At 39.5% G+C, this 20574-nt stretch overlaps 1 protein-coding gene across 1 annotated transcript in view; it reads right to left on the bottom strand.

The window, feature by feature from the left end:
• Nucleotides 1-10785, bottom strand: part of LOC126755348 (putative ATP synthase subunit f, mitochondrial) — a 565888-nt gene extending 555103 nt beyond the window's left edge. The window contains exon 1 of the mRNA XM_050467847.1: nucleotides 10782-10785. The gene's annotated coding sequence lies outside the window, so the exon portion shown is untranslated. The remainder of the gene's footprint in view (nucleotides 1-10781) is intronic.
• Between the last annotated feature and the right edge of the window lie 9789 nt (nucleotides 10786-20574).

Raw genomic sequence — 20574 nt, 5'->3', positions numbered from 1 at the left:
TTTCAATAATCCGGGAAGGAGATGAGTTAAATTTAACATGTGCTTACAATAGCTCAGATTTTTATCCGAGGATACAGGGGGGACTTGAAATTCTCAGAATACACACCACAACTTATTTTAAGTTCAGAAAAAAATTCATTGAAAAAAAAGAACGTGTTGAATCCAATAATTCATGTAAAAAACATTTTTTATAAATAATTAAGTACGTAAATTTTATTTTTTTAGGATTGTGCATGCTTATTTAGTCAAAGAGAATCAAGCGTAAAAATGGAAACGAAAATTTTTTTCGTACTTATCAAGAAAACTTTTATTAGCATGTAAAAATAGAAATAGGTGTATAAAATAGTTACTGGAATATATATTTTTTCAGCCCCATATGCGGACCTAAAGATACGCCCCAGTGGGTCGAAATTTGTTATATTTGAAATCTGAGAATATCATAAGAGTAATTGATTATATTTTCGTAGACTACTTTTAAAACTATTACCGAATCGGACTATTACTGGACTCATGGTTTGGTTTCGACGGCGGGGAAAATGTTTGATACTGGGATTCTAGAAAAATTAAAAAAACATTATTGGTCGATGATGATCCGATTACTGTTTCCTCCTACTTAGGGAAAACAAAAACATAGGTACATGAATGTAAAATGTAAGGAGGGGCAAACTTTTAATATACATATGCAATTTTTAACTTATACACTGACAGACACTTACGGTTTGTTAGAAAAACGAAAATCATTATATCTAGTTTATGGGAGTTGGGGTAGTATCGACCAGATTTTATTTATTTTTGCCAATAGCCGCATCCTATTAACATGCCGCATACTAACAAATCAACCATATATAGTAAAGTCAGCCGTGTGTTCGAAAATCCTGATATTAATTATATAAAGGCTAGGTCAAGTTTTCGCCCAATTTTATCTATTTTAGGCACAAAGATCATGGAAGTATTGACAGGATTCAACCCATTATTGATACATAGGACACTAATATTGTGAAAATATTCTCTCTGAATTTCAATTGTATATCCCATACATTGACCGATATTTTCGGTCAAAAGTCAACTATAGCTTCTGGGGTCCACACATTCGGTAAGTAAGGGCTCCAACATTTTTGATTAGACTTGGACAAGTTTTGGCCATAAAGTGCCACACCTCAAAGGCATTATTCATGCAAAGTTTTATACCGTTATATTAATTACTTCTTTATTTCTATATCAGAAAGTAAAAAAATCAAATAAAATTTAAAATTGTGATATATGGGAAGTAGTCGTGGTCGTAGTTCGTAAATACAAAGTAAACAGGACTTTGGAAAAAAACAGAACAAATGGTTGTTTGGCAAAATCTATTTATTTTATTCAAAATAGTCTCGTTCTGTTTCAATACAGCTTTTTGCACGGTCCAAAAACATGTCGAACGAGCGTTTTAGCTCGTTGGTCGGTATGGCCGCCAGTATGCCGGCGCAAGCCTTTTGAGTGGCCTCTACGTCTGCATAATGCTTTCCTTTCACAGGCAAATGCATTTTTCCGAAAAGGAAGAAGTCTCACGGTGCCATATCAGGTGAATACGAGGAGTGGTTAATGGTTCAAATGTGATTTTTTTTTTTCAAATAAACCTCTGTCTTTCGAATGTTGGATTCTGAGCAATTTTTGGTAGTTAGTCAATTTGTGCGGAACAAACTGTGCACACACCTTTCGTAAGCCCAAATATTCGGTCAAAATGCGATAAATCGATGTTTTGGAGATGTTCAACTCCATTTCCATGAATTTCGATGACAATCGATAAAGATAGAAGATTCTAACGCCCCAATCGGCATATAAGTACATAGAGGCATAATTATTCATTGACTTATCGCACTTTCAGTAGTTTTTAACCGTACCGTTATAATGGAAGAGAGCAGGGTTATGATCCAATTTCATACATTTTCACACTGCCGGTAGAGATTCTTATATGATTTATCTTGAGCAAATTTGGTTATTTTGGCTTGAACGGCATGAGAGATATGTGCATTAAATCTATTAGAGGACGGAGCCACGCCTACGCCTACTTTTTTAAAAGTTTTTGACCACAGGTGACCCTTGCTACTGCGATGCTCTGGGTCTAATTAGAGTTATATATCTTAATTTAGTGCTTAGTGCACTTTACAAATTTCGTTTAAAGTCGTGTTATGGACGTGGCAGTGATGCAATTACTCCCATCTATTAACTCATATTTTTTTGCTAACGAACGCGCATATCAAGTTTCCTTAAGATATCTTAATTTTTACTGAAGCTGTGGCTTGCACGGACGGAAGGACAATCGGGCGGACAGACAGACAGTCACCTGGATTTCTACTTTACTCGTCTTCCTGATCATTTATAAATATAGTATATAATAATATATAATTCGCGATTGATTTCATTTTATACATACAACCGCTAGATGAGCAAAACTATTATACTCTGTAACAGCATGTTGCAAGAGTATCACAATCGAACGGTCACTATGCTATGCTGAAATTTGAGTCGATTTGACCCCGAATGACAGAATGTCGTCTCACATGATTTTTTTTCGAATTAGACTGCGAACAGCTTTCCCATCTACAGTATTCTCCAAATTTGAAAAGGTTACAAGCTGAGCGGAAATTTTAGCCAAATCTTCAAGTTACCGCTGCCATCGAGTCGAAACATACATACATATTTTTCAGATGGATGAAAGAAGTTGAAATTTTCGTTTTTCGTTTGTAGGCAAAGGACATATCGGACCCTTCACTTCACTTAGCTTCATTAAAATCTCTAAAAAATTGACCTTGCCAAAGAAAGCATTAAAATTTTTAAGAAATTTTAACCTAACTGTTAAGTATAGTCAGATTTGGTATATTTCATAATAATTTTTATTTAATAATAGCCAAAGGTGGAATTTATAAATCGTTAAAAGAGAAATCAATATTCCTTGATTATTCCTTGATTATTACAAATTATAAATTTTAATTGCCAGCTCTATTCAAAGCTAGCTTTAATCTCACGTTTATGCTCACAAGCATTGAAGAAGGCTTGTGTGAATGTTGACAAACATTTTTCGAAGTTGCTGAGCATCTGCTAACAGAATTTTCGCAGCAGAGCTTTCAATTTATAGCAAGGAAAGTATAACGGTTAACAGTAGCAAAATATGAACTTCGAATAACGGTATAACAAATAAAATCCCTTAAATATGCCAGCTAAAAGCGCTGTTTTGTAAGCGGTCTCTCACTTCCTGTAACTCTTGCTGAACTCAAACTTCCGTTGAGGCCGCTCTCGTTTCCACTGCTCTCACTTGCGAATTGATTTTCGCATTGTCTAGAAGAGAACGTTGCGCTGCTGAGACTACGAGTATGCGCTCTGGCCATTTTGTAATAGCGTCTTTTGAGCGCCGCGTTCGCTTTGATGGCGGCAAATGAAAGCCGCTACACGAAACGAAGCGAGTTTCGAACATCCGCGACACGCAATGCGTTGGCACAGGTCTTTGTGGTGTGACGTAAGTTGCACGTTGTGGCTGAGAGTGTGTGTATGTGTGTGAGTGAGCGAGGATAATAGAATTTCGAAAATGCCTTGATTTCATTATGGTTGCGTATTGTAGACGTAAATTTGATTAACTACTTTTGTTACATTTTCCACCATTAAACTTTGCTATTTTAGATTTTTCCCGAGATTTCCCCGGTACAAGTGACTTGTGATTGCGACTTAAATCAATTTGGCCGCAAGCCACATTTATACATATACATACACGTACATACATATATAATAAAAGTGTATGTGTACTTGTATGTATATGCTCTCCTTTCGCAATACTCAGTCATAATAATGGAACAAAAGTACAGTCGTTGGCGGCGGCGACGTCGCTGCGGTGGTGCGTCTATGTCAGGGCAACCATACATACATACATATACATATGTATGTACATGAATAAGAAATGAGTGAATGAAATCAAAGCCTGAATAAATAAAATGCGAAAATATGAAAGCAAGTGAAACGAAAGGGCGCAATTGCTTTTGAAATGTTGTTGCAACGAAATCAAGCATGATATGATTTAATTTGGCTCGACGACCCATATCCTTGTAGATATCACTTTATGCTTCGGCATATATACACACATATTTTTCATGCGGATTTCGTGAAAATTATTGCTTAGTTCGAAGCGCTTTTGAGAGGTCACAGTGGCAGCACAGAAGATGCCACCGAATGTGGAACGCACATTAAAGCGCGAACATGTTGATGTAGGACGTAGACGTAGACTGCGTGAAGTATGTATATATGTATTATTGCACGCACATACATGCACACGAACACGTAGTCCTGCATGTGTGGGTATGTGGCAGCACATTGACCCGCAAGCAAAAGTGGCGGCGTCTTCCGAACGCCAACAAGACGCTACTCCACACAATGTCAACTACTAGATTTAGATTTTGGTACGAAAAATGTATGTATGTATATACAATATGAGCAAAAATATACATTTTTACTATTAATAAATATTTTAATATACATACATATACATAGATATGTATGTAAGTGGCTAAGTCAAGCGCGACAGACAATGCTTCCACTTGGCGCTTTTCAAACTACCCCAATGTACCGTTGACTGTATTTAGCCATGCTTTGTTGCTTGCACTGTCTGCTGCCAAACTGTTATACACTCACCTGCATTTTCGAGCAAAACCATCACATACGAACATATGTATGTGTAAGTATGTTAATTTACCGCCGATATCGACGTCACACAGGACAGACTCGTTTTAAAATTTAAAAATTCTTTGAATTTAAGCCAAAAAAATGCTTTCAATGCGCATATAAACACCATAGCTCCACATAAGTCGTATAATTTGGGCATTATTGCCGGTTTTCCTGTTGCTGATTTTCTCCTCTCTCTTTTGCAGAACAAGTGTCTCTTGACCTTTTCAAGTGGCTGCCTGACATTAAACAACATTATTTCAATCACTTTTTTGTGAAATTATGTAAGCAGTCCGCAGCAGGGAATGGTTATTGTTAATATGGTTAAAGCGTTAACTGTTTTTGACAGCGAGTTTCTTAGTAATTGAAGGGTCTTCAATAGCAAGTGTGCTCTTTAGCAAAGCTTTCAGTTGAATAATATAAAATATGAGTTATCTTAAATTCTTTATAATAAGAAATATATGACGATAGAAGAGCAAACCTTTGTGTGGTACTTATCGACTTTTCCTTGGGATCAGACAAGAAAATATTTATTGCAACAAAACCGTGAGAACTGAAAGCAATGAATCAGCTTTTAAACAAAGGCTCAAGATTTTTACAAAAGCAAGAAAATATATGATATGAGTTAGTAGTTTTATTTCGATTTTTATCTTTTGCGAAATGAACGATTTTCACTTACCTTCGTAACGAACCCTACCATATACTTGGATTTGAGTTTTGATATTACGTTTAGTAAAAGGAAATCTATTTCACTGGTCTACAGTGGTTTTGTTGCGTTAGATATGAGTTTTTAATACATTTGTGCTCACAATTCATGTAGCAATTACTCTCCTGAAGAGCAACAAAGCGGCAGGGGCCGATGGGTTACTGGCCGATCTATTCAAATACGGCGGAGAAGAACTGACAAAGTGCATGCATCAGCTTCTTTGCAAGATACGAATATAAGCCGGCCTGACGGTCGAACATAAGTGTACTCTATCTAATCCACTAAAAAGGAGGGCCTCACAACCATCTTTGAATAAGCTGCATTAATATCGGATATAAGGTTTTATCGAGCGTACTGTGTGAAAGGCTGCAGCCCACCGTCAACACCCTGCGCCAAATCTTGGAAAAGACCCGTGAAAGGAATATCGACACACACTCCGTCTTCGTCGATTTTAAAGCCGCCTTCGACAGCATGAAAAGAAACTGACTCTTTGCCGCTATATCTGAACTGCTATATCCGCAAAGCTAATACGGCTGTGTAAGCTGACGATGTGTAAGACCAAAAGCTCCGCCAGGAGCAGGAAGGACCTATCCTAGCCGTTCCACACAAGCTAGGTTTCACACAAGGAGACTCTCTATCATGTGATTCTCCAATAAATTGCTGGTAAAAATATATGGGCTGTAGAGGTAAGTAGGGAACGTACAAACTTCTATAAGAGTGGACAACTGTTAGCGTATGTCCATGATATTCATATCATTAATCTGAAAATCGCGCCGTTAGTTCTACTGTTAGTGAACGACGGCTAGACGAAATATCTCTAGTCACGTCTTTGCTCGTCGTAAATAATTTCATCTATCTTGGCACTAGCATTACCACCAATAACAATATAAACGAATCAAGATACAGCGGCTGCGTTGGCTAGGACCTGTTGTCTGGATGGAAGAGAACAAAAGAACTGCATTGACGGTTTTCGATTCAGTATCCGCCGGTGGAAGTAGAGGAAGAGGAAGGCTTCCACTCCATAGGAGAGTTATCTCGAATTGACACCAAATAGCGAAAAGAGGAAGCGACTGACCACTGTTGTTAACAGTAAAGAAGATCAATGATTTCATAAGATTTGCTCTCGTTTATTTTTATACTCTCGCAACAAAGTTGCTAAGGAGAGTATTATAGTTTTGTTCACATAACGGTTGTTTGTAAGTCCTAAAACTAAAAGAGTCAGATATAGGGTTATATATACCAAAGTGATCAGGGTGACGAGTAGAGTTGAAATCCGCATGTCTGTCTGTCCGTCCGTCCGTCTATCCGTCCGTCCGTCCGTGCAAGCTGTAACTTGAGTAAAAATTGAGATATCATGATGAAACACGTATTTCTTGGCTCCAGAAGAAGGTTAAGTTCGAAGATGGGCGAAATCGGCCCACTGCCACGCTCACAAAATGGCGAAAACCGAAAACCTATAAAGTGTCATAACTAAGCCATAAATAAAGATATTAAAGTGAAATTTGGCACAAAGGATCGCATTAGAGAGGGGCATAGTTGGACATAATTTTTTTTTGGAAAAGTGGGCGTGGCCCCGCCCCCTACTAAGTTTTTTGTACATATCTAGGAAACTACTATAGCTATGTCAACCAAACTCTATAGAGTCATTTCCCTCAGGCATTTCCATACACAATTCAAAAATCGAAGAAAAACCACGCCCACCTCCCATACAAAGGTTATGTTGAAAATCACTAAAAGTGCGTTAACCGACTAACAAAAAACGTCAGAAACAATAAATTTTACGGAAGAAATGGCAGAAGGAAGCTGCACCCAGGCATTTTTTAGAAATTGAAAATGGGCGTGGAGTCGCCCACTTATGGACCAAACACCATATCTCAGGAACTACTAAACCGATTTCGATGAAATTCGGTATATAATATTTTCTTAATACCCTGATAACATGTACGTAATTTGGGTGAAATCGGTTCACAACCACGCCTTCTTCCAATATAACGCTATTTTGAATTCCATCTGATGCCTTCTCTGTATAATATATAGTATATTAGGAACCAATGATGATAGCGGAATAAAACTTTACACAAATACGGTATGTAAATGACGGATAATGAAATCTCGATTATCACTTTATCATGCGAGAGTATAAAATGTTCGGTGACACCCGAACTTAGCCCTTCCTTGTTTGTTGAATATTTATTTACTTTGTCATTTATAAAAATCAGAACACTTGATACAAATTAGAGGGACATATCGAAAAAATATGTTATATTAAAAAGAAATACCTTTTATGAGCTTTTCTTTTATAAGTTTTCAGGTGACAATCTCTTTTTTAGAACCAGCAGTAATCTGCTATCATATGACGAACCAATCAACATTGATACCCTTCTTTCTTTATTTTCACATCCTGTTTCTCACCATAGTTTTCAAAATTATTCGAAATCTATCATGAGGATTGCGAAGATGTTCTAGCTTTATCCCTAAACTTGCCCTGAAAGTCTAAAAGTGTTTCTTAATATTATTCACAATATCTTCGTAATTTGTAGCTTTATGTTTCCCTAAGAAATTTTCGACCATCAAAACAAAACTTTTTCCCGCTTTAATTTCCTGAACAATCACAACCTTGATGAGATCTGCATCTTTCATTACTTTGCGTATTTGAGACAATGAAAATTTACCACCTTTAAACTTTTCCATACAAAGCTTTTGAAATTTCTTATTTTTTTTAAGCTTTTAAAGGTTTAACAATTTGGTTTATCCTTCCTAACTTTATCTCTTAATAAATCACTGAGTTCATTTATATCATAGAAAAATAAATACATTTCATACTTTTACGAATTAATTCATAATCTTGAAAACATTAAAATTTGCTAAGCTGTCCAGGACAATCAATTTTTTTTGTAGATCTGTGATTTACCTTCTTATTCGATAACTTGTTGGCATTTTGAATTTCACAAAGCACAATGCCATCACTCTATAACGTGAGATACAGATGACCAAAAGCATATATTGCATATAAGTATAATAGCTTCCTTTTTATTAGACCTAATACATTTCTTAGTAACAGATATATAGTACATACTTTTTGTCAACACCTGTGTTACATTCTGATATATGAAAATGAACAAGTGAAACATTCGGAGGCGTATTATTTGATAAAAGCTAACCAGACTAACGGAGATTATTATTTTCGGATTATGGGGCAAGAACCCAAATTTTCGCAGGTTTGTGAAAAAAAAGGAAAAAAGGAAAAAAAAACGATCATTTCGATTGCATGGAACTTCACAAATAAAAAAGTTTGTCATACAAGAACTTGATTTTGGAAATAATCCATAACTTCGTGAAGATCAAAATGAGAAAGGTTTTTATGGAATAATTTAATTTTGGTTATTCAGTTTGTATGGCAGCTATTTGCTGAAGTGTATGGGTACCGTCGATTCCAATAAATGAGCAGTTTCTTGAGGGCAAAAACGCATGCGAAATTAGTACGCGTATATGCACACGAACAGACAGAAAAAAATGCTTAAACTTCTTTTGAAGAAATAATGAATTGATACGGGAATAGGCGTAAAAATTAGTAGGGTCCCTACCAAAACACAATAACTCATCAGTTTTATTAGAAATCCATCCCAATCTAACCTTCTGAAAGCAAGAGTTGGGTGAGATAGTAAAAACCAAATTTCTTTAATTTCTAGACCTCTTAGTCAATACTTATTTAAAGTATTAAATATTGGGTAGTCGAAAAAGTTTTTCGCATTTCTAATCAAATTTCAACTTATTACACTCTTGCAACCAGTTGCTACAAAGTATTATAGTTTTGTTCACCCAACAGCTGAACGTATGTATGAGCAAAAAAATTTAAAAGTGTAGGCGTGGTCCCGCCCTTTAACAAGTTTAATAATATCTCCCAAATCGCTTAAGCTAGAACAAATAAATTCGCTGAGTCTTATAAGAATTTCTATCGTGAAAATGGATGAAATCGGGTTATAACTCCGTTCACTTCGCATATAACGGTACTATTAACAAGTAAGGAAGAGCTAAATTCGGGTGTAACCGAAAATTTATACTCTTGCAACTTGCAAGAATCAAAGCCAGGGAAATACTTTCAGGTGTAAAAAATCCTGATATTGGTTATATAGAGGCTAGGCCAAGTTTTCGCTCAAATTTATCTGTTTAAAACACAAAGATACACTGTTATGAATAAAACACGCTCTCTTTTTTTTCATTGGTATAACTCGCTTATTGGCTGATATATGCGGTACAAAGTCAACTGGAAGTTCGAAAATCTTTATATAGAGTATATGGGGGCTAAAGGAAGTATCAGTTCGATTCAACCCATTTTTGACATACAGACATCCCATTATATGAGAAAGATGATTCCTTAATTTCAGTTATATATATAGTATCACACATTGACCGACTTTTTCGATCAAAAGTCAACTATATGTACCGGGGTTTAAATATTCGGTACCTAGAGGCGTGAAGATTTATGGTCCTTTGCGCATTGGCCACGGCGACTATCGCATTCGATGGAACGATGAGCTGTACGAGATATACGACGACATTGACATAGTTCAGCGAATTAAAAGACAGCGGCTACGCTGGCTAGCTCCAGCTCTGAAAGTATACGACACAGTAACCGCCAGGGGAAGCAGAAGAAGAGGAAGACCTCCACTCCGTTGGAGGACCAAGTGGAGAAGGACCTGGTTTCGCTTGGAATATCCAATTGGCGCCACGTAGCGAAAAAAAGAAACGACTCGCGCGCTGTTGTTAACTCGGCTATAATCGCGTAAGCGGTGCCTACGTCAATTAAGAAGAAGAAGAAGAAGAGGCGTGAACAATTTTTATTGGACTTTAACAATTTTCGGTCATAATGTGGCACGCACTAAGGACATTATTCGTGCAAAGTTTTATCCCGTTATATTATTGCTTCTTGATTTGTGTACTGGAAACTGAACGAATCAAGTGGAATTTTAAATTGTGCTGTATGTGAAGTAGGCGTGGCTGTTGTCCGATTTCGTCCATTTTCACAATGTGATATAAAAAACCAACAGCAGCCTCGGATGAGAGTCCCCCCTTTTGATGACGACTATGGCAAACGAAAGAAGGACTACGAATTAAGGGCATGCACCTGGAATGTCCGGTCCCTTAATTGGGAAGGTGCCGCTGCCCAGCTGGTTGATGTCCTCGTAAAAACAAATATATCACCGCCGTAGAAATGCGATGGACGGGACAAGGACAGAGACGAGTAGGTCCTTGTGACATTTACTACAGTGGCCATATAAAGGAGCGCAAGTTTGGTGTAGGATTCGTGGTGGGAGAGAGACTCCGTCGCCGAGTACTATCATTCACTCCGGTGAATGAACGTCTAGCCGCAATCCGCATCAAAGCGAGGTTCTTCAACATATCGCTGATCTGCGCCCACGCCCCGACGGATGAGAAGGACGATGCGACCAAAGATGCCTTTTATGAGTGCTTGGAACGCACTTATGAGAGATGCCCCCGCCACGATGTCAAAATCGTGCTTGGCGACTTCAACGCTAGGGTGGGCAAAGAAGGTATCTTTGGCACTACGGTCGGTAAATTCAGCCTCCACGAGGAAACATCCCCAAATGGGTTGAGGCTGATCGACTTCGCCGGGGCCCGAAATATGGTTATCTGTAGTACTAGATTCCAGCACAAAAAAATTCATTAAGCTACCTGGCTGTCTCCGGATCGAAAAACTACCAACCAGATCGATCATGTTGTGATAGACGGAAGACACGTCTCCAGTGTTTTAGATGTGCGTGCGCTCCGAGGTCCTAACATCGACTCGGACCACTATCTTGTTGCAGCCAAGATTCGCACCCGCCTCTGTGCAGAAAAAACGCTCGTCAACAAACGCAAGGAAGGTTCGACGTCGAGAAGCTGCAATCACAACAGACAGCCGAACGATTTTCTACTCGGCTTGCACTCCTGCTCTCTAAGAGCACTCGTCAACAACTCGGTATAAGGGAACTGTGGGACGGCATTTCAAACTCCTTACGTACAGCTGCAACCGAAACCATTGGTTTTCGGAAAGTGCAAAAGAACAGCTGGTACGACGAGGAGTGCCGTGTCGCAGCGGAGAGAAAACAGGCTGCCTACCTCGCAACGTTACGATCGACCACTACACGTGCGGGATGGGATAGATACCAAGAGTTGAAGAGGGAAGCGAGACGCATTTGTAGACAGAATAAGAAAGAGGCCGAAATGCGTGAGTATGAAGAGCTTGATAAGCTGGCCGACAGGGGTAATGCTCGAAAATTCTACGAAAAAATGCGGCGGCTTACAGAAGGTTTCAAGACCGGAGCATACTCTTGTAGAACCCCCAAAGGTGATCTAGTCACTGATGCCCAGAGTATACTTAAATTATGGAGGGAACACTTCTCCAGCCTGCTGAATGGCAGTGAATGCACAACACCAGGAGAAGGCGAACCCGATTCCCCAATCGATGACGATGGAGCAGACGTTCCATTGCGTTCCATGAAGAAGTTCGAATAGCAATTGCCCGCCTGAAAAACAACAAAGCGGCAGGGGCCGACGGATTGCAGGCCGAGCTATTCAAACACGGCGGCGAAGAACTGATAAGGAGCATGCATCAGCTTCTTTGTAAAATATGGTCGGACGAAAGCATGCCCAACGATTGGAATTGAAGTGTGCTATGCCCAATGGGATTAGCCTCCTCAACATCGCATATAAGGTTCTATCGAGCGTATTGTGCGAAAGATTAAAACCCACCGTCAACAAACTGATTGGACCTTATCAGTGTGGCTTTAGACCTGGCAAATCAACAACCGACCAGATATTCACCATGCGCCAAATCTTGGAAAAGACCCGTGAAAGGAGAATCGACACACACCACCTCTTCGTCGATTTCAAAGCTGCTTTCGACAGCACGAAAAGGAGCTGCCTTTATGCCGCGACGTCTGGATTTGGTATCCCCGCAAAACTAATACGGCTGTGTAAACTGACGTTGAGCAACACCAAAAGCTCCGTCAGGATCGGGAAGGACCTCTCCGAGCCGTTCGATACCAAACGAGGTTTCAGACAAGGCGACTCCCTATCGTGCGACTTCTTCAACCTGCTTCTGGAGAAAATAGTACGAGCTGCAGAACTAAACAGAGAAGGTACCATCTTCTATAAGAGTGTACAGCTGCTGGCGTATGCCGACGATATTGATATCATCGGCCTCACCACCCGCGCCGTTAGTTTTGCTTTCTCCAGGCTGGACAAGGAAGCACAGAAAATGGGTCTGGCAGTGAACGAGGGCAAGACGAAATATCTCCTGTCATCAAACAAACAGTTGTCGCACTCGCGACTTGGCTCTCACGTCACTGTTGACAGTCATAACTTTGAAGTCGTAGATAATTTCATCTATCTAGGAACCAGCGTAAACACCACCAACAATGTCAGCCTGGAAATCCAACGCAGGATAACTCTTGCCAACAGGTGCTACTTCGGACTGAGTAGGCAATTGAAAAGTAAAGTCCTCTCTCGACGAACAAAAGCCAAACTCTATAAGTCGCTCATAATTCCCGTCCTGCTATATGGTGCAGAGGCTTGGACGTTGTCAACAACTGATGAGTCGACGTTGCGAGTTTTCGAGACGAAAGATTTCTGCGAAAGATTTATGGTCCTTTGCGCATTGGCCACGGCGAATATCGCATTCGATGGAACGATGATCTGTACGAGATATACGATGACATTGACATAGTTCAGCGAATTAAAAGACAGCGGCTACGCTGGCTAGGTCATGTTGTCCGAATGGACGAAAACACTCCAGCTCTGAAAGTATTCGACGCTGTACCCGCCGGGGGAAGCAGAGGAAGAGGAAGACCTCCACTCCGTTGGAAGGACCAAGTGAAGAAGGACCTGGCTACGCTTGGAATATCCAATTGGCGCCACGTAGCGAAAAGGAGAAACGACTGGCGCGCTGTTGTTAACTCGGCTATATTCGCGTAAGCGGTGTCTACGCCAATTAAGAAGAAGAAGAAGAAGATATAAGAAAACAGGGTCCGGCACTCGAAGTAACCAAATTCAGTCCGTTCTCGCAGCTGTCGCACTGGAATCAGCTGTTTATAAAATTGCCGAATGGCAGTTCGGAGTATTGTTTACAAGTGTACAAAAACGTTTTGCCCAAAGTGAACGCAAAAAAAGTGATCAACGATGGAATTCAAACGCAATAGTATGATTGATTTATATTTAGCTGGAAAATCACAGCCAGCAATTGTTCGTGAGCTTTTTTGTTTTTGTTTATCGCATCATCACTCGTTACAATGATACTGGTAGCATCGCAAAATGCCATGGGGGTGGTCATCAAAAGACTGCAACGTCACGTGAGATTGTTCGGAAAGTGAAGAAGCGACTTGAGCGAAATCCACGACGAAGTGTCAATCAAATGGCTAAAAAATTGAAAATATCCGACCGCAGCATCCGATGCATATTGAAAAATTAGCTCAAGGTCAAGCCTTATAAGTTCCAAAAGGCCCATGATCTCACACCGAAGAAGCAACAAGTAAGATTTGAGAGAGCGAAGCAGTTGCTTGTCAAAGAAAATGCAACATATTATCGGGAAAGTATTCTGGAGGCTGCTTTGAAGCCGTGGGCAAACAAACATTTCGGTCGCTAATCATGGACGTTTCAACAAGACTCAGCACCGTGTCACAAAGCGCGAGTGAACCAAGCATGGCTGAAAAAAGCGTTCCATTTTGGAGAGCAAGGTCCGAAGTAAAAAATACACCGGTCTTGAGATGCTGAGGAAAACCATTGATCGTGAATGGGCCAAAATACCGGCAAGTCACATTCGGGCAGCTTGCGATACGTTTTTTGACCGTCCCAAGGCCATAGTTAAGGCAAAATGTGGTCCTATCGAACAAAAATGAATTGGTCCTGAATTTATGATTATTTTCACACATTTTGTACTTTAAAATAAATAAAAATAATATTCCAAACCGAATTTATGTCTTTTTTAATTGGTTACACTTCGAGTGCCGGACTCTGTATATGAGGAATGTCATGTACTTAATTTTATCGAAATCGGGTGGTCAAGTCCCGAGATATGAGAATTCACCAAAAAGTGGGCGGTGTTACGCCCATCATCTAATTTTCACACAAGCTCCTATAAACCTCTCCAATACTATCTCGGAAATAAATTTTAATGTCTCTGGCGTGCTTAGTTATTGATTTATGACGTTTTTAGTAGTTTTGAACAGTACCGTTATATGGAGAGTGAGCGAGGTTACCCTCTGCTTTCATCCATTTTTACACTGTTGGTTGAAGTTCTAATAAGATTTGCCCCCAGAAAATTTAGTTGTTGTAGTTAAGTTAATATTTTGCTCACATATGCCCCTTGTTACAGCGATCCCCTGTGCCAAATTACAGTTTTATATCTTAACTTAGTGCTTACTTGTGGCACTTTATGTGTTTTCGGTTAATGGCAATTTGTGCGCGTGCAGTGGTCCGCTTACGCCCATCTACGAACTCAAATTTTTTTGTACTAAGGAACTCACATACCAAATTTCATCGAGATATCTCAATTTTTGTTCAAGTTACAGCTTGCTCGGACGGTTGGACGGACGGACAGACAGAAGGTCAACCGGATTTCAACTTTTCTAATCATCTTGATGATTTATATATATAACTGTACATCTATCTCATTTAGTTTTGAGTGATACGTACAACCGTTAGGTGAACAAAACTATAATACTCTGTACTGTTTGCAAGAGAGTATAAAAACTACTAAAACGACAGTAAAATGTAGAATCAATCGTTCAACTACGATAGAGCAGCTCATAATGGATGATTCCTTTCCAATCCCACCAAACGCTTAGCATAACCTTTCGAGACGTCAATCCTGGCTTTGCGACCATTTGTTGAGCTTCACCACTCTTGGACCATGATCTTCAGAAATGGTTCGATTTCATTTCGTTTCAGCGAAGATAAATTCAGGCCATTAAATTTTTCACAGACAATTCATGTGATACCCAAACATGGAGCTTCTTTTTGTAGCCAGCTTTTAGAAAGTTTAAAATCGTTTGATGATGAATGTTCAGTTCCTTAGCGATGTCATGGCTGTTTATGTGATGATGCAAGCGAGTGAACCATTGTTATGCTACGCGAACTGATACAGCATCGCCTCCCTAGACTTCATAAATTTCATTGGTGGCTTGCGTAGCATTCTTACATTTTCTATACAAAAATTTCAAAATATAGCGAATTTCTTAATTATTTTTATTCATTTTTGAACAGCTTTAATTTTGTTTCAACTTCCCCGAATTTAATTTTTTTGGTTAAATGAAGCTTTTTCGACAAGCAAAAATAATCAATTATATAATTAAAATTATGATTATTCCGATATAGATTGATGATTGATTGATTGATTCTTATGAAAACCTCTGTTATATTGCACTAATTAATTTGAGGATACTCTAGTGTGAAATACTTCTCAAGTTTCAAAGATAGTTTATTCTGAAGCAAATCAACATTTAGTCAATAATAGTCATGGGTTAGCATAGGCTAGAAGAAACATACTGCATGCAAAAGCTTTAACTTTACTTATAACCGAGTTCATTATTTTCAAAGACTGATATACTATATAGCAATAAATCTAAATAAGTTAATTTCTTCTAAGCTCTTGATGGTCAAAGAATAAACTTTTTAATTAAAAGCTATTTTAATTGACTTCAAAATAGATATGATACAGAACAGGGGGAAAACTCCGCAACAGTGGTGCAGTAATAACATTACAATACCCAATAGAACCGTTATAACCTTTCACTATTTAGTTGCTATTTTTCGGTGTATTCATAATTTTGCTCAAATTTAAATTATTATACCGACTTTTAGTACGAAGTACCGACCAACTACAATTAAATTTCAAACCAGTAATTTCCAGCAAATTTTCATGGAATCATAGTAATAATATACTGGGAAGTGTTGAAAGGCCAGCTGTTTCGATTTCTATCATCCAAGCTTAACTTGCTCATCAGCACAATCCACAGCAATTTTCGCCAATTTGGGCGTCGTAAATGTGCATAAGTGCTTTCACATACATACCCAAACAAACCCTCGGGCCAAAGTGGCCTTAGTGAAAACACACATATTTAGAAAATTAATATTTATGCAAAATAAAACGACAACACCAAAAATTTGTGGCCACCCACGAGATCCGGCGCAGAGAACGCAATATTTTCTGAAGCGACTGACAAAGCAAGCAATGAGAAGCCAATCAACACCACAAATAACCCGAAACCGTATATCAACATGCGTGCAACGGTACATGTGTGCGTCTACACTCACATGTGTATGTGTGTAACTGTGTTATAAAGTGGTAATTTATGCGTGTGAAACACTATCAAGATTGCATATAAATTACAGACAGGCTAATAAAATTGGCGTTCGAGCAAGCAAAGCAGCGCGGCGCGTGTGCCACGGCGTATGCGTTACCCAACGAGTTGGGGGGGGCCGCAGAGTGGATGTTGGTGCTGCTAAGTAGGCTCGCTGTAATATTACCAGTTTGTGCCTAAAGGCAGCGTGAACCGTTATTAGCCCGTGCGTGCGACGCCGGGCGCATGTGTGCGCGTGTGTTTGCTGTCGCGGATATGTGCCGGATATTGCGTGCGCACGGTGTACGGGGGCGTGTGCACCTAAAATAAATAAGTTTTGCATATTCATTTTCCCATTTGAGGCATTCTCCGACGTTTGAGGCTAAACCGATAAAGCCGCCACCGCTATCGCCACTGCCAGCGGCGCAGCGAAACGACTTGGGAGTAAATCTCGTGGCATTTATATTGCCACATATGTTTGCCTGTTTATTTGTGTGGTTAGTTAATTGCGTAAATATTTTCGCAATAAATTGGCACATGCGACCACAACAACAGCAACAACATGTGTAGCCGGCGAAGCAAGCCACCAAAGCAAAGTGTAATATCGGCAATATTGGTGATATATCTTCGGGCAGCAAGTTGCGCAACACACTGCGGCAAGTGGCGGGTAATGTAAGCGCGAAAAGTGTAATTAATATTTTTCGCTGAATTATAAGCACTCTGCTGGCACTACCCGTTATCATCAGGCGTGCCATCTGCAATGCAGCGCAGTAAAATATTTCTGCGCAAATGTCACAAGAAAGTGAAAAGCAAATAAACGCTTTGAAGCTGGGAGATCGGGCTCAACGACAATTACTGGTAGACAAGCATTTGAGTGTATGCATGTGTTCGTACACATGGCTGTAAGGGAGAACTCGCGAATGCGCGCATCTTATTTGGTGGAAATAGGATGAAAATTTATTAAAAAACATTAATATATTTGCTAATGAAGCTAGAAATAAATCATTGATGACCATGCGGAGAGTTTTTTTACGATGATATGGCGAGAAAAGAAGAGAGCTGACATCCTAATAGTAATTGTAATGAATCTTTATCTTAGCTCCGAAATCATAACCTAGGCATTAGATATGACTGAAATCGCCATTCATTTTTTGGCCACCTCCCCTCATTATTCCAGAAGTTAGTGGAAATTGATTTGATATTTGAGTCGGAAAATATGCTTTTGGAAGGTATTTGGATTTTGAGTTGATTTATAGTAAATTTGCGCTTCTTTCACTTCCGATAAAACAACATTTAACAATGACGTGGATTCTTATCATTTCTTTCGGTCCCTGATTCGTTTTGATGACGGTGGTGTTCCCCCGAACTGTGTCATAAAGTAGAATTTTCTTATGGAATCCAAGGATATTTCCAAATCGCTTAAGCAAAAACGGCTTTTATAATTATTTCGCCCTAACTTAATGTTTTTAATAAAAAATGTATACTCCAAATTCCAAATGAAGTAAATATTTTATTTTAAGACTGTATTTATTCATGTTTATGTAAAGCCGGGTAAATGCCATAGGTGTCGGGGGCGGGGGAGAGGCGTGTGACAGTTCGTTCATCTCGGAGGCTGGTAGAGGCGCCCACGTTACGGCCGAGGCCCAACAGCGCCTCCTCATTCTTACAAAAAATCTCTGGATCCGGCGGATACAGTGAATTATAAGGCTCATCCTGAATAGGAAGCAATAAAGATTCGATTGCTTTATTCTGCTGTGGAGGAGTCATTGCCAAAAGGTGGGGTCTCTCACAGAAAGTGGTCTTCTGGTTCTGCTACACCGTAGTCAAGCCCATTAAGTTTTATATAGTCTTTTTATGATGGAGGGCTCTAGAAAGGACCACACTTGCAAAGAAACACGAGAACGTTCAACAGGTGGTGCTCATCAGCATTTGTGGTGCACTACATAAGGTCCACTCAACCATGGCACTTAACGCCATAGTGCCCGTTGACGTGCTCGAAAGGTGTATGGCAGCGAAAGTTGCTATCAGACTCAGAGAATCTGGTTTCCTAAAAGAACGCATGTCTGAAAACTCGGAAACGCTCACACACTTTGACTTCATACCGCTCCGTTAGCAGTGAGCTTCTTCATGGGTGGGTCGAAGCTGGGGGGAAGGTTTATCAACTCTAAGTTAAGACCTCCTGACTATGGTAGTGTTTCCTATGCCGCTGTTTCAGCCATTAAAGTAGTAGTAGATTTACTGCTCCGGAGCGGCGATAGGAGCTTTGAATGAGTGAATTGTGCGTTCAGGGTTGGTCAAGGAATGCCTAAACTCATTAGCAATAGCGCCCAGTCGCTGTGTGATAAGACCGGTATGAGTACGAGGCCACGGGGAAATCGCAAGCAATTGGAAATCTGATGAGTTAGTTAGATGTTCTACTACTAGTTATCATATCTATCCATCGCATATCTTCAGAAACTCCACCGAACTTTGCGGGAATGGAAATTAAACGCCTGTGCAAATTTGTACTGGATACTAAGCGTTCTGCTAATTTGTAAGTTTGAACACAAGAGTTCTTCTTTGCTATGGCTTCACAAAGGACTACATATAGCAGTCCCTGTGCGAACACTCTAGATCAGCCAACCTGTCGGCCTAACTTAATTTCAAAAATTTTGCGAAATTTTGTAACTACTATATTTATTCCCGTTAGGAAAACTGTGTTAAAATCATCCTCAAGTGAGGCAAATCTAGCATAAACCAAATCAAAAAGGCTAAATTTATTATGATGTGCTAGTGTGAATAATGTCAACCAGATGGCCGAAATCCTTACATTAGGAATAATAGATTAGGATTAAGACCTAAACCATTTCCAATTACATTAAGAGTTAAGTCAGATACAATTTATAATAACTTTTCCACTTAATTTCAGTAAACTGTCATACATTTTCTCCAACCCAAGCGGCTTAAAAACAGGTAGGAAGCCGGAAGTCATTAGATGTGGTACATTATATAACGGTGATCCAAGTACAGATACTTTCTTCAATATCTTTCTTTTGATAGATCACGCGTGAGTCGTGCCAAGCTGTCATGTCGTTTGTATCATGGAAAGACTTACGATTGAACACGATTGAACACTTCACTTCACAGCAACAAAATCCACGTTCTGTATAGAAAGTGTTCCGCGAGCTTTGCTCCACTTATGGTCAACATAATCGGCCTATTGAGCATACTATTCGCAACACCATCACCCATGCTGAGACTCAATATTCATTATTGAATAATATTCGACAAAAGAGACCACGTCCAGCACGCAGTGAAGAAAATAAAGCAGTCGTAGCTGAGAGTGTGCACTAAAACCCTGGAGAGTCCATTCGGCGTCGAACTGACGTATGGAACGACTTGGCACGTTTTACGTCGAGATCTGAAATTCAAAGTGTAAAAAAAAAAAATAGTTGCTTGTGCAAGAACTGAAGCCGATCGACCTTCACAAACAACATCACTTCGCTATGCTTGAAATATTCCTAGAAGATCCGATGTTTTCGAGTAAGGTTTTTATACAGCGATGAAACCTATTTCTGGCTCAAGGGGTATGTATATAGGATCATCGGTCCATATTTCTTCAAAAATGTTGCCGGTGAGAATATAACCGTCAATGGCGACCATTATTGCACCATGATAACCGACTATTTGATGTCTGAAATTGAAGCTCATGATCTCGTTGACATTTGCTTTCAACAGGACGGTGTCACTTCTCATCGCATCAATCAATGGATTTATTGAGATAACATTTCGGTGAAAAGATAATTTCACTCCTTGGGCCAATCAATTGGCCAACAAGATAGTATAAAATAAAGTCTAAAATCT

Source organism: Bactrocera neohumeralis, chromosome 4 (assembly GCF_024586455.1).
Source record: "Bactrocera neohumeralis isolate Rockhampton chromosome 4, APGP_CSIRO_Bneo_wtdbg2-racon-allhic-juicebox.fasta_v2, whole genome shotgun sequence".
NCBI lineage: Eukaryota > Metazoa > Arthropoda > Insecta > Diptera > Tephritidae > Bactrocera > Bactrocera neohumeralis.
Note: the sequence above shows the minus strand (reverse complement) of the source record. Positions and strands in the feature narration are given on the sequence as shown.